The sequence below is a fragment of the Daphnia carinata genome, chromosome 2, assembly GCF_022539665.2.
Source record: "Daphnia carinata strain CSIRO-1 chromosome 2, CSIRO_AGI_Dcar_HiC_V3, whole genome shotgun sequence".
NCBI classification, from domain to species: domain Eukaryota; kingdom Metazoa; phylum Arthropoda; class Branchiopoda; order Diplostraca; family Daphniidae; genus Daphnia; species Daphnia carinata.
The window spans coordinates 795,143-809,739 of record NC_081332.1 but is presented as its reverse complement, the minus strand read 5'-3'; the positions used below and the strand labels follow the sequence as shown (position 1 = coordinate 809,739).

At 37.0% G+C, this 14,597-nt stretch overlaps 3 long non-coding RNA genes across 3 annotated transcripts; 1 reads left to right on the top strand and 2 right to left on the bottom strand.

Annotated features, from left to right (window-relative positions):
* The first annotated feature begins 353 nt into the window (after positions 1-353).
* On the top strand, positions 354-1,231 carry LOC130698299 (uncharacterized). Its single transcript, XR_009003253.2, has 4 exons — positions 354-448; positions 717-742; positions 830-1,003; positions 1,059-1,231. It is a non-coding gene; the product is annotated as an uncharacterized LOC130698299 (long non-coding RNA).
* A 4,529-nt stretch (positions 1,232-5,760) lies between these two features.
* On the bottom strand, positions 5,761-6,744 carry LOC130698296 (uncharacterized). The gene is made up of 6 exons (XR_009003250.1): positions 6,675-6,744; positions 6,517-6,609; positions 6,258-6,390; positions 6,098-6,171; positions 5,932-6,039; positions 5,761-5,842 (listed from the first exon to the last, which is right to left on the bottom strand). It is a non-coding gene; the product is annotated as an uncharacterized LOC130698296 (long non-coding RNA).
* A 7,165-nt stretch (positions 6,745-13,909) lies between these two features.
* LOC130698301 (uncharacterized) lies at positions 13,910-14,597 on the bottom strand. The gene is made up of 4 exons (XR_009003256.2): positions 14,483-14,597; positions 14,265-14,377; positions 14,092-14,183; positions 13,910-14,036 (listed from the first exon to the last, which is right to left on the bottom strand). It is a non-coding gene; the product is annotated as an uncharacterized LOC130698301 (long non-coding RNA).

Here is a 14,597-nt window from a genome sequence, read left to right as displayed (position 1 = left end):
ATTCTTAAGTTGAATTCGCCGTCCATTTTGAAATGTGTGGCAACCCTGCTTGAGTTTTCTGAACCGGCATCAGTCGCCATTTGCTAGTTCTTTGTCGTGTATGATATTGGTGTCGTGCATCTGACAGGCGAAATATTGGACACATGAGGCAGCAATGGTAAAGTAATACTTGAATGAATGTTTCGCCAAGAAAACATTGATGAAATTCACCAGCACCAGAAGCTTTAGTCTGAGAATACCTAATATTTGAAACTCCTTTTTAAATTACAAAATGAATGGTATGTTATGAAGAAGAAACTATAAGAAGTAATTCTTTTCACGCTGGGTCATTGTTTTTTTTCTAGATTTTAGAGAATATCACAAGTTGTGAACAAAACATCGTGGTGCCTTGGTCCTCGTTCTCTCTTCTCCATGCCAGATGGCCATTAAGAAGGATTGTAAATGTATGGTAATATCATTCTTCCACTATTGCATTATTCTTTGCCGTTAGTTTCATCTCATACCATGAACGCAAGAAAAGCTTATCTGCTTGATATCATTGACGGTAACTTGTGTCCTTAAAAGTAAGCACGACAGGCACATTGTGATAATGGCAACCTTCTTGCTTTTTAAAAAAGGCATCAAGCCAAACTGCTCAACCATGCAGTCAGGCTTTGTACTTTTTAAAAAATTAGAATTAATGAAATAAACAGAGCTTGTAATTTCAATCATTTCAGGATTGTGGTTCCAGCGGTTTCCTTAGGTAGGCAAGTTGTTTAATAATGCTTGGCGTTACAACTGTTTTTCAAATTATTTTTAATTAAAATTTTTTCATTCACGAGAATTGCAGCTTGTGAGCACTGAGAAAAGATTGTTGCTGATGTAGAGTTTTGTACTGGTGGACCCCACAGTCCATGACAGAAACAAATAGGACAGAAAATTCCATCTTCATCACTAATAAAAGAAAAGGCATATTTTTAGATTGGCTTAATTGATCTACTGTTTTTCTGTCTAGGGTCACAAGGTAAGTGTTTTCTTGTATTCATAGTGTGATTACTTTAATATGGTTTTACCACTAGTGTCATGAAGCTGGCCACACCTCGAAAGGCTGCCCGAATCTATTCAGTGAATTGACAGAAAGTTGGAAACAACATGAGCAATACATTCCGGAAGCTGTGACATACGATGAAAAGGAACTGTTTAAGGGCATCGTCTATGGGGAACGCTTTAACAATTTGGAAAAATTCATCCTTCAGGTAAACCATTTCTCGAAACTGTATTTTATGATTTAAAAATATATATTGGGTTTGCTTTAGGTTACAGGAAAAGAAGTACCTCAATGCATAACACCATTCGAAGAAGCCGTCCTGCGCCAGCTACTACTTCAAAACATTAAAAATTCTGGCTACATAAAACCAACACATGTTCAGAAAGCTTCAGTTGCAGGTATTCTTGCCAAAAGAGATTTAATTGCTTGTGCTGTCACAGGCTCTGTCAAAACGGTAATCCAATTAATTAACGCTGTGTAATTTTGAAACCTTGATGCTTCGTACCGACTCCTTTCGAAGTTGAAGTAAAAGTAATTTGCGTGGGCACGCCGGTAATTACGACTACTGAACGGTCCAATTGCATCTAAGATACTCAACAAACCCTTCGTGATATTCGTTGATTAAGTCATCTAAAATTTAATATTTTTTCATGCAGGTGGGGTGCTTGGAACGGTTTTGAACATTTTTAGAACAAGGTGTTGCTGCTGCGTCTCATGCCATGGAGCAAAAGCCAGAAGTTGTAATTGTCGCACCCACTCGTGAATTGGCCATCCTAATTCACCGCGAGGCGTGTAAATTCTCCTACAGTTCGCTTTTAAAGTCTGTGATTATATATGGATGAACTGTCACGAGCTATCAGCGATCAAATCTTCAAGCTGGGTGTAATATTGTTGTCGCGACCGCGGTGCGATTTAAGGATTTTGTCGACTGTGGAGTATTTGTCTTCTCGGGAGTCAGGTTTTTAATTTTGGACGAAGCTGATCTAAATCATTTGGGCATTAAGCACACCTGATTTTGAACAACACCAGAAGAAGATGATCAGGAAACTCAAGTAATACCAAAAGCGCTGCTAGCAAGAGCAGAACGATATATTGCTTAGATCGAATGAAAGATGATTGCTCAAGTACGCAGTGACAGGAAACGGCTCGGTTTACCTTGAGCTATGACAAAGATAAGATTGTAAGATTGGTATACTCCGACGTACGGTACTGGCATGAAGTGCATAAGGAACAGTAGCGTATGCAAATCAACTTGAGCTACTCGCTTTAAGTTTCCGAGATGGCATTCCTTACTAAATCGCCAGTATGTTCCGGTATCTGACATTTTTGGACCGCCAGATTGCTCTAATAAATTGGCATCTACTAAATATGTTGGCGCTATCAAATACCAGGGCGTGTGGCGGTTTCTTATTGAACAGCGGCTATAGAAATTGCTATGCCGAGATCAAATTCTGTGCAAATCGTAACCAGTTTAAACGGGGGCGCCAAATAGTGACATCTAGCGGGGAAAAGTGAGGTAAATGGAACGCCATGTAGTGGTCGGTACCACAGCTTGTAGTGAATTAAGTCATATGACATTGTGACAGAAAAACAAAATAAGGATTTTAAATCACGGTATAAACCTTTTTTCACGGTTTGCAAGGAAATGATTCGGAAATGGAAATTATGTTGCTGTCTTATGTTAAACAACCATTAGGTAAGGAAAACTCAACTTGTATTTTGTAATTTTTTGCCAGGTTTTGCTTAGTGAACTTGCAGTTTTTCAAGATAACTGCAAATGGTAGTGCCAAAATCAGAAGAATTTTGTCTGACTTCATTACTACGTGAACCTTAAAAGGCCTTGTTATACCAAAGGGCGTCCAACGGAGAAATTGGGCTAGTTTAAGGATTCAAGTAGTTGACATTTACAACTAAATTGTTAATGTTTATATTTGATTGTATTTTCCTTTATTCAGACTCAATGATTCTAACAGCCTGGTTGCAAACTTTTAGCTATTGCGTTGCAATGAATGTATTTATAATCCAGTCTACAACACTTAGAAAATGCCAAGGTACACAGTTGTTTCTACGCTGAGACGTTTAATCTGACAATATAGTTGATAATACTTCTTTTTTTGCTATATAATATGGCCACCAGTTTGTTCTCCAGTGTCGTCTATCCCTTTACCCTGTGTGCTTTTCTGCCTCACGATTCCATGCCGCTTAGCACTAAACGCTCTAAAATTAGAATTGACGAGTTCTCTTAAAAAAATTATCCATATTTTATGTGCGACTTTCATTTTTGGTTGTATATTAAGATAAAAGATGGCGCTAATGGACGTATGTTTTTTTATGACAAGTGAATCAACAGTGAACTGGGAAACCGGTGTCTGGTTTGTTTGTTTTATGTGTTACATTCCGAAGAAAAGTATAATAAAATCTAATGGTATGATTCGTATTTTTGAGTTTTCATTCTTCTGTGTACTTTTGAAGTGAATCATATTAAATGGATTATTTCTGTGCAAAAATTAGTCAGGTTGTCAGCTGCCATAGCCACAAACTTCTGCAATTTATTATTTTGCATTCATCGTGCTACTCAATTGTTCGTTGATAGGTATAAAATTTATATTTTGGCAGTCAGAATGATATGATGTATATGATTCTGTTTTTAAGACACAGCTCCTGAAACTTTAACTGCAAAAGATGCTGACGGTGAAAGAAGGTCATAAACAACACAAGTCAAATGTATTGGAACATCATAATTTCATTCTGCTACTCTTTGTCCATTCGTTGTGTCCTGTCCTGTCTGAGAAACACAGCATAAGTGGTTTTGCAAACCCTCAACCATCACCATTTCCTTCGTCTTCTCATCATATCTACTGAGGCGTTCAAACGGCAAGGTTTTGTGTTGAGGAGTGAGGTATTATACTTATGTTTCGACAGTCAGTATGAAATTAATGTGGCTTTGCCTTTTTTTAGCCTATGGAATTAAAAGTGCAAAGAATGCTGGCCCTGAAGGATGGTCACTAATGAAACAAAACTATGGATTGCAATGCATCATGACATTATTATGCTCTTGGACCACTCATCTTTCCTGTAAGTCTTAATCTGGTAAAAAGCAGCCTGCTTCTCTATGTGTCAATGGTTAACAACCACTATTTCAGCAGGCCGCCTTTTCATTGCTACTTTCTAGCCAACACATTTCTTTCCTACAGTTTTCGCCCGTTTTCGCCTTCGCCTTCGCCTTCGCCTCGCCCGTCTTCGCCTTCGCCTCGCCCGTCTTCGCCCAGCCCATCACCCCGTGTTCGCCTCGCTCGTCACCCCGCCTTCACCTCGCCCGTCGGCCCGTCTTCGCCTCATCCGTCGCCTCGTGGTCGCCACGTCATCGCCTGGTCTTTGTGGTATTGTTGTATTTTTTGATTGTGTAATTGTGTAGTACTAATTAACACGTTGGCTGCCACGCCCTTTTTCTCCCCTTTTTTTTTTAGCTTTATAGGGACGGGCCGCGCTGTTCTGCCTCATGGCCTATATGTCATGAGGAGGAGCAGTTGCCACTGCCCAAGATTCGCCGTAAGGCGCTGTAGGCAACGCACCATAGGGACTCCCTTTTCCCGATGTGTGGTGGAGACCAGGGGTGTGCGTTCCCAAAACGGTCTCCATCATCATGTCAGCCCGGACTTGTCAGCGGGCAAGTCCCCCTTGGTCGCTATCCTTCCGATAGCGACGTAGTTAATGTAGATTTAGTGGCGTGGCAGCCAACCTGCTAGTTAGTAATTTATGTATGTATGTCTTGTTTTGTATTTTTAAATGGAAATATTAGTGGTGGATTTGAGGGTGGATGGAGGGACAATAAAAGATATATATATTTACGTCAATTGAGTTTTTATTTAGAAGTATATCTATCAACTGTAACGGGGATCGAACCCTTAACCTTCAGCATACCAGTCCAAGGCTTTACTATTACGCCAATTACAGTGTTACAAACACCAAATTTTCTTTCTAAATATCCTTCTTTATACTGCAAAGGTAGATACGCTTTAAAAATTGTATTATTTCATGTACAGTTCAGTAGCTCAGTGGTAGAGCACTTGAATGATATGTAGAAGGTCTGAGGTTCGAATCCCATGATAGTGTAAACGAATAATTAATGAAAACAATGCTTACCATCAAAGGTGGCAAATTCAATAAAGATCAAATTTGCAATCTAAATTTACAAAACTTGATAAATATAATGTGTGAACAAAGCGAAATGAAACAAATTTTGCGAAAAATATTTTATAAAAAGAAATTTATTGACAATTCTCTGCACATTACAATTATTTTTGCAACTTTAAAAAGGCACAATAGCCCTTTCAAAAGTTGCCGTCAACCCAGGCAGGGGGAGACACTGCCTTGTTGACCCACCGGGAGATTACCCGGTGATTGGCTAAGAGAAGCCGGAAGAAGAGCCGAAGATTTGGAACATTTTTACTGGAGCGATTAACCTTTAGTTCGGATTTGTGGGTAGCCACGTCGCCCTCCGTGAACACATCATCGGACTAAGCGGACCCCCACGTCCCCTTTCCGGCCAGAGCCCTCCAAACCTCGGTATATGTTATTTTTATATATACCGTACAGTAGGGGCATGACCCCCTACGGGCTTATTATGAGTCAAGGGGAAACGGGGCTACGGAAAGGTAGGGAGCCCAGATATGCACTTCAATTTTTGAATTTTAAATACCGTTTGGGGAACATGAATTAAGTGTAGAAATTCCATGTCTTCCATCCAATAATCACAGTTTATTCTATGTCTTGCCCCAAACCAAGAACATTTACAGAGCCAGTGTTACTTTTAACCTTTATTAAAAAAAAAAAAACATTAACTATGGAACAGAAAATTATGTAGGTTAGATACAGTTAGCAACAAATGCTTCGTGTTTACTTACAAGTCCCTTTCTACGAAGATGAATTTAGGCTTTGAAAGGTTGTTTCAAACTGCAACTTCAGAAAAACCATCCGACTCTATCACCAAATAAATCCAAGTTTCCTGCGCCCTACAAAAGTTCTCGTGTTTAAGTAGAAAGTTAATGCAATTCTAAATAAATCTCCTACCACATTGGAAATGACTTTTTTCCATCAAGCTGGTGCCAACATCAGTTCTTTAAATATAGCATATCAAACAAAACCTGGAAACAAAGTATAACTTTTCAATAAGCTATTAATGGCGTGGTATGTTGCACAACAAGTTTTCACCAAGAACTTGTGCTTTTACCCTTTAGAATTCAACTGCACATTGGTAATATCCTAAGGAGAAAAACGATTGTGACAAGATGGCACACTTGGCGATATCCTGGAATTCGGCAAAACATTTCCAATTCGCGAGGCAACCAACTCGATGTAGCCCCCTGACAACGAACAAATTGACAGTTCAGTAGAGTACTCAGTAACAAGCAATTCCTCCGCTAGATGTCTTTTAAATATAGGTGCTTTAAAAAATAAACAATTTTTGGTTTTATGGTCACAAATAATACTTGTTGCAAATATGTTCGTTATTGCTTCCTCAAGTGTAAATGGAGTCAATGTCACGTGTTCCATGGCTATAAGGATAGGAGGTATTCAAAGTCCTAAAATAAATGTTTTATAACATTAACCTAGAGAAAAAAGTTAACAATAGAATGGGCAACATTACCAACCAATCACCAGACAAGGGAAAAAATTCTTCAAAGCAACTACATAGCTACATGGCTGCCAATATGTACTACTCCTATTTGTGATAACAATGTATAAAAGGTGGTAACAGCAAACAGTTTTATTGTTGTTTTGTTTCTAACCTAACCTTAAAATGCAAACCTCCCCTTTTCGATGAAGATGGAATTTTCTGTCCTACTTCTTTCTGTCGTGGACTGTGGGATCCATCTTTACAAAACTCTATATCAGCAACAATCTTTTCTCAGTGCTCAGGATCTGCAAATGTCGTGAATGAAAATTTTTTTATTAAAAATGATTTTAAAAATTGTTGTAACACCAAGGATTATTGAACGCCTTGCCTAACCAAGGAAATGAACCACAATGTTTGTCTCCACAATCCTGACATGATTGAAATGACAAGCTTTGTTTATTTCATAAATTCTAATTTTAAAAAAGCACAAAGCCTGACTGCAGGGTTGAGCAGTTTGACTTGATGCCTTTTTTAAAAAGAAGGAAGGAAGCAATAACCAATATCTCCATGTGCCTGTCGTGCTTACTTTTAAGGACACGAGTTACCGTCCATGATCGCAAGCAGATAAACTCTTCTTGCATTCATGGTATGAGATGAAACTAATGGAAAAGAATAATGCAATAGTGGAATATGGAAGAATGATATTACCACACATTTATGATCCTTCTTAATGGAAATCTGGCATCGAGATGAGAGAATGATGGCAAAGACACCACAATGTCTTGTTCACAACTTGTGATATTCCCTAAAATTTAGAAAGAAACAAACAATGACTCAGCATGAAAAGTATTACTTCTTATAGTTTTTTCTTAATAATGTGCCATTCATTTTGTAATTTGAAAAGGAGTTTCAAATATCATTAGGTATTCTCAAATTAAAGTTTCTTGTGGAACAATGTTTTTGTTAGAATTAGAATCAATGTCTTTGGTTAACAATGTTTGCTTGACGAAACATTCACTCAAGTATTACTTTACCAATTCTGCCTGATGTTTCCAAAATTTCGCCCGTCAGATGCACACCACAAGTTTCACACACGACAATGAACTAGCAAATGGCGACTGATGGCGGTTCGCAAAACTCAAGCAACGTTGCAACACATTTCAAAATGTACGGCGAATTCAATTTAAGACACAACTTTTTAGTTTTCTCTCGCACAGCAAGATACTATGCAAAAACCAAATTAAAACAAGGAGATGGCTGGTTATCTTTCGGGTTTACAATGGTAAGTTTTGTATTGTTGGGTTACGTAGGGAATGTTGGTGTAGTTATAACGAACAATCAAAGCTGTTTCACAGATTGGATGGGAGAATGGAAAGGTTTATCCCTAGATAACCCCACCAACCTGTCCTGTCACGTCACTGCACATACGGAGAAGGAAATTCAAAAGTTATTTAAAATTGAATACACATTTTACCATCAGCATGATACTGCAACACATAGCTCTAGGAGATACTTATTCTACGAAAAATTTATCCCATTGTACAGTAGGTCTTGACTTAAACGTAACGCGAATGCCATCACCTAAAATTACAAAACTTAGATTACATGCCATCATAACAAAAATGCTGCAAGCTTACATGTGGTAAACAATGAATTTATACTGGCAGACGACCATCAAACAGTATAGCCATCTACTGGTATGAATGGTATGAAAGGTGAAATTATGGTGTTCCAACACATTTGACTTGTGTTGTTTATGACCTTCCTTCACCGTCAGCATCTTTGCAATTTAAGTTTCATGAGCTACATTTTAAAAGCAGAATCATAAGCATTGCATTCTGACTGCCAAAATATAAATTGAATACCTATCAACGAACAATCGAATAGCATGATGAAAGTAAAGTAATAAGTTGCAGAAGTTTGTGGCTACGGCAGCTGACACCTGACTAATCTTTGCACAGATATAATCCATTTAATGTGATTCACTTGAAGTACACAGAAGAATGAAAACTCGAAAATAGGAACCATACCATGAGATTTTATTATACTTTTCTTGGGAATGTAACACATAAAACAAATAATCAGACACGGGTTTCACAGTTCACTGCTGATTCACTTGTCATTAAAAAAACATAGGTTCATCTGCGCCATCTTTTATTTTAATATAAAACCAAAAATGAAAGTCGCACATAAATAAAACAAAATAAGCCCGACATAGTCGTCTGCGAAAATGATACGAATGAGTGTAATAGCGGCAAATGCACTTAAAATATATCCTCAACATTTTTACGTTAAATTGTATGTTAGCACCAAATAATAGTATTTAACAGTATTAAGCGTCGAATAAAATGTAACAACTTCGTTTCAGGAATTTCTACTGCAGACGGTCTCCCAAACACTATAGCCACCTATTGGTATGATATTCAGTTTTCTACATTTGGTTTCAGCGATCGTCCGGTGCTAGGGTTAGGTCTGTAGCAACTTCCACTTTTAATACTTCAAATGCAATAAGGTTCACGTGTGAAAGATATTAATTTTCGTAATCCTTGCTTAATTTAGTTTTAAATACATTATTCCGATTCGAAATTGAACGTTGATCACGAATATGGGCTTTGATTTGACATTTAACTTAACAAAATGGAGAAAAACAAAGAAAATGACCGTGGGAAAATTGCCTCAAAAACCGTCAAAAATTGATCATTGTTGGAATTGCTTGAAAATGTCAGAATATACTGAAAATTTGATGCTGATTCCGAGAAAATGGCTATTTTTTTTTCATAACATCAACCGTTTTGGAAAAATACCGAATTTAAAAACTACTGGCGCGCCAGTACGCTACAGCGCTAGCGTGACACATCAAAGTTATTTAATCCTATGTATTTCCAAAACGGTCCATGTGATGAAAAAATAGCAATTTTCTCGGAATCAGCATTAAATTTTGACTATATTCTAAAACCATTTTTCCGCTACCTCATCATTTATGAGTTGATAAGACAAACCCTCATGCGTCCCGCACATATTAACAATAGTTTAATTAGCACGAACGAATACCTGTCGAATAAAGAGGGTAGTTTTTTAGAATAACAAACAACAAACGAGCAGATAAATTAAGTTTAACCTACGTAAAGTTTAAATTTGCTGCTAGCCATTCGACCAAACAACGGTCCGATCCAGTCCAAGTAAAGGTGCCATTCGGTCCTCGCCTTTAAGTATCGAAAGGTGGTTGCTTAATCCAAATAAATAAAAAATAAATGATAAGCTTCATACAATACCATTGTCACTAAATAACATCACATTTAGGACATTACAATTACTTCTAACGAGAATACATCTACAATGGTACTTAAATCAAACATTAAAAAATTGACCAAATCATTGTCAGCTTTAACGTCTCAGCGTAGAAACAAATGTGTATCTTGGCATTTAGGAGTGTTAAAGCCTGGATTATAAATACATTCATTGCAACACAATGGCTAAATGTTTGCAACCAGGTTGTTAAATCAATTAGAAAATACAATCACATTTAAATGTTAACATTGGAATTGTAAATGTCAACTACTTCAATTGTTAATGAAGCCTGATTTCTCCTTTGGGCGTCCTTTGGTATAACAAGACCTTTAAAAGTTCACGTAGAAAAGATGTCTGACAAAATTCTTCTGATTTTGGGACTACCATTAGCAATTATCTTGAATAACTTTACACAACTGCTAGTTCACTCAGCAAAAAACTGGTAAAAAATTACAAAATGCAAATTAAATTTCCCTTACCTACTGGGACTTAACAAATGGTTGTTGAACATAGATATTCACATAACTTCCATTTCCGAGTCATTTCCTTGCAAACCGTAAAACAAAAAGGTTTACACCGTGATTGCAAATCCTCATTCGGTTTTTTGTCACAATGGCATGCGACTTAATCCACTACAAGCTTTAGTACTGACCACAAGATGGCGTTCCATGTACCTTACTTCCCCCCGCTAGATATCACTGTTTCACGTCCCGTTTAAAATGGTTACGATTTGCACAGAACTTGATTTCGGCATGGCAAGTTCTACAGCCGCTGTTCAATACGAAACCGCCATTACGCCCCGGTATTTGATAGCACCACTATATTAAGTGATGCCAATTTATTAGACCAATCTGGCGATCCAAAACTATCAGATGTCGGAACATATTGGCAAAGGAATACCATCTCGGTAGCTTAAGTTGTTTTGCATACGTTACTGTTCCTGATGTACTTCATGCCAGTACCGTATGTCGGAATATACCAACCTTATAATCTGATCTTTTCATACCTCAAGGTAAACCGAGCCGTTTCCTGTCACTGTGTACTTGAGCAATCATCTTCCATTTGATCTACGCAATATATAGTTTAGACCTTGCTAGCAGCGCTTTTGGTATTACTTGACTTTCCTAATCGTCTTCTTCTGGTGTTCAAAATCAGGTATGCTTCATCCCCAAATGATTTAGATCATCTTCGTCCAAAATTTAAAACCTGACTCCCGAGAAGACAAATACTCCTACTCAAGGTCGACGAAATCCTTGAATCGCACCGCGGACGCGACAATAATATTACACCAAGCTAGAACATTTGACCGCTGATAGCTCGTGACAATTCCTCCATAATCACAGACTTCAAAAGCGAACTGTAGGAGAATTTACACGGCTCGCGGTGAATTAGGATGGCCAATTCACGAGTGGGTGCGACAATTACAACTTCTGGCTTTTGCTCCATGGCATGAGACGTAGCAGCAACACCTTGTTCTAACAATGTTCAAAACCGTTCCAAGTACGCCACCCGCATGAAAAATTCTTAAATTTTAGATGACTTAATCAACAAATATCACAAAAGGTTTGTTTAATACCTTAGATGCAATTGGACCTTTAAGTAGTCGCAATTACCAGCGTGCCCACTCAAAACTACTTTTACTTCAACTTACCCAGTTCACTCCAAACCCTTTGAATCAAGTCAGTATGAGGACATCCAGGTTTCAAAATTAGTAAGCGTTAATTAATTGGATCACTGTTTTGCCGGAGCCCGTGACAGCACGAGCAATTAAATATCTTTTGGCAAGAATACCTGTAACTGAAGCTTTCTGAACACTTGTTGGTTTTATGTAGCCAGAATTTTTAAAGCTTTGAAGTAGTAGATGGCACAGGCAGGCTTCTGCGAATGGTGTTGTGTATTGAGGTACATCTTTTCCTGTAACCTAAAGCAGACCCAATGGATATTTTTAAATCACAACATACAGTTTCGAGAAATGGCTTACCTGAAGGACGAATTTATCAAAATTTTTAAAGCGTTTCCCACAGACGATGCCCTTAGATTTTTTTTCTATTTTCTCAAAAATCGGATAATCAAATCTGACAAGAAGAATTCTGAAAAAGACAATTAGCCAAGCAAGTAGCAGTAGGATAATGAAGAATTATCACAAACATATTACCAGAATGTTTTAAGATCCAACGCCATATCTGCACAACAGTCTCTAACAGGGACGATTTTCAGAATGGCCGCAAACAATATCTAGCAAATGCATCGACCACAATGGCGGCAAAAAATGCGGGAATAAGTCCGGTACTTCAGAAGCAAGCGACCCCCTCCCCCCTCCTGCAACGTTGCCTATTGAAAAACGGAAAACATTTTAAAAAAGTAATGTAATTAAACGTTGTATTATTCAAAATTTTTTGTTTCATTTTCAAGAACCAAGAATATGAAATTTGTTTTTTTGTAGACTTCATGGTTTTTGAGTTATTTCAAATATAAATATAGGTACAATAGACATTTTAGGCCCCAGCCCACAAATTTTACTTCAAAACAATAATGTCAATAAAACAAGATAACTGTATATGATTTAGGTTGTAAATTTAGTAAGAATCACGAATATGAAATTTGTTTTTATGTAGACTTCATGGTTTTTGAGTTATTTCAAATATAAAAGTAGGTACGATAGAAATTTAAGGCCCGACAAAACACCAAGCCCGACTTTTAATTAAAAAGTTAATATAAATAAAACTAGATAACTATATACGATTTAGATGCTAAATTTAATAAGAATCATGAATACGAAATTTGTTTTTATGTAGACATGATGGTTTTTGAGTTATTAAAATTATAAAAGTTGGTATGATAGAAATTTAAGGCCCGATACCAAACATTTACTTTAAACTTAATATCAATTAAAATAGATAGCTATACATGATTTGGATTGTAAATTTAATAAGAATCATGAATATGCAATTTGTTTTTATGTAGACTTGATGGTTTTTGAGTTATTTAAATATAAAAGTTGGTGCAGTGGCCCGTTCCAGAACTTTTACTTCAAATAATATCAATAAAACTAGATAACTGTATATCATTTAGATTTTGAATTTAATAAGAATCATGAATATGAAATTTTTTGTTAGTAAACAATAACGAAACATTACTTTAAACATACATGGTCCTTAGCCGAGTCTAAAATGGTTCAACTGAATGTCGTACCAATAGATGGCGATACTGTTTGGGGACACTTTCTGATAAAAATTCTTGAAGTTTAATTGTTGATCTCTCACGAAATCAAAAAATGACGATATGACCTCACTGATTAAAAAATAAAAACATGGATCATTCCGATAGTTTATTTATCTTTTGGCCATCAAGTTGTCCATTTAAAGTTGATTTAATTTCAATACTAAGTAAAATGCCAATAAACTAAGTAAATTGCCAATAACAATGTTCAAAACCGTTCCAAGTACGCCACCCGCATGAAAAATTGTTAAATTTTAGATGACTTAATCAACAAATATCACAAAAGGTTTGTTAAATACCTTAGATGCAAATGGACCTTTAAGTAGTCGCAATTACCAGCGTGCCCACTCAAAACTACTTTTACTTCAACTTACCCAGTTCACTCCAAACCCTTTGAATCAAGTCAGTATGAGGACATCCAGGTTTCAAAATTAGTAAGTGTTAATTAATTGGATCACTGTTTTGCCGGAGCCCGTGACAGCACGAGCAATTCAATATCTTTTGCCAAGAATACCTGTAACTGAAGCTTTCTGAACACATGTTGGTTTTATGTAGCCAGAATTTTTAATGCTTTGAAGTAGTAGTTGGCGCATGCAGGCTTCTTCGAATGGTGTGATGTATTGTGGTACATCTTTTCCTGTAACCTAAAGCAAAATACATATATAAATAAAAGCAAATCGCAAAACACAGTTTCCAGAAATGGCTTACCTGAAGGACAAATTTATCAAAATTGTTAAAGCACTCCCAACAGACAATGCCCTTAAACATTTCCTTTTCATTGTATGTCACAGCTTCCAGAATGTATTGTTCATGAGGCTTTCCATCTTCCGTCAATTCACTGAACAGATTCGGGCAGCCTTTCGAGTAGTGGCCAGCTTCATGACACTAGGGGTAAAACCATTTTAAAGTTATCACACTAGGAATACAAGAAGACACTTACCTTGTTTTGTAATCATTATCTTCAAAGCCATGGTTTTAAGACGACAAACTCTGAAATACACATTTCCCTAGAGCACAATCGATCACTGACAGCTAGCAAATTCGTTTTACAAGAAAAAAAAAATGTTATCTAATTTGCCAATTACTCCATTTCTCCGTATTCAGATTACATACCCTTTCAGTTCTATTTCTGAAACATCCCGGGCAGGAAGCTCACTGCTTGACCACTTCCATCAACAATTACTGAGTAAAACTACCTTCGTCAAATTTGTCCGCGCATTCAAAACCTAAACGAAACACAATTATCCCGTTATCACTCACTTTAGAAATTATGTTTGGACCAACATATACACAAACATATTACCAGAATGTTCTAAGACCAAAAGCAATACCTGCACAAAAGTCTCTAACAAAGACGATTGTTAGTTAGTCAGAATCGCGGCAAACAATCTCTGGCGAATGCATCGACCACAGTGGCGGCGAAAAATGCGGGAATGAGTCAGGTAC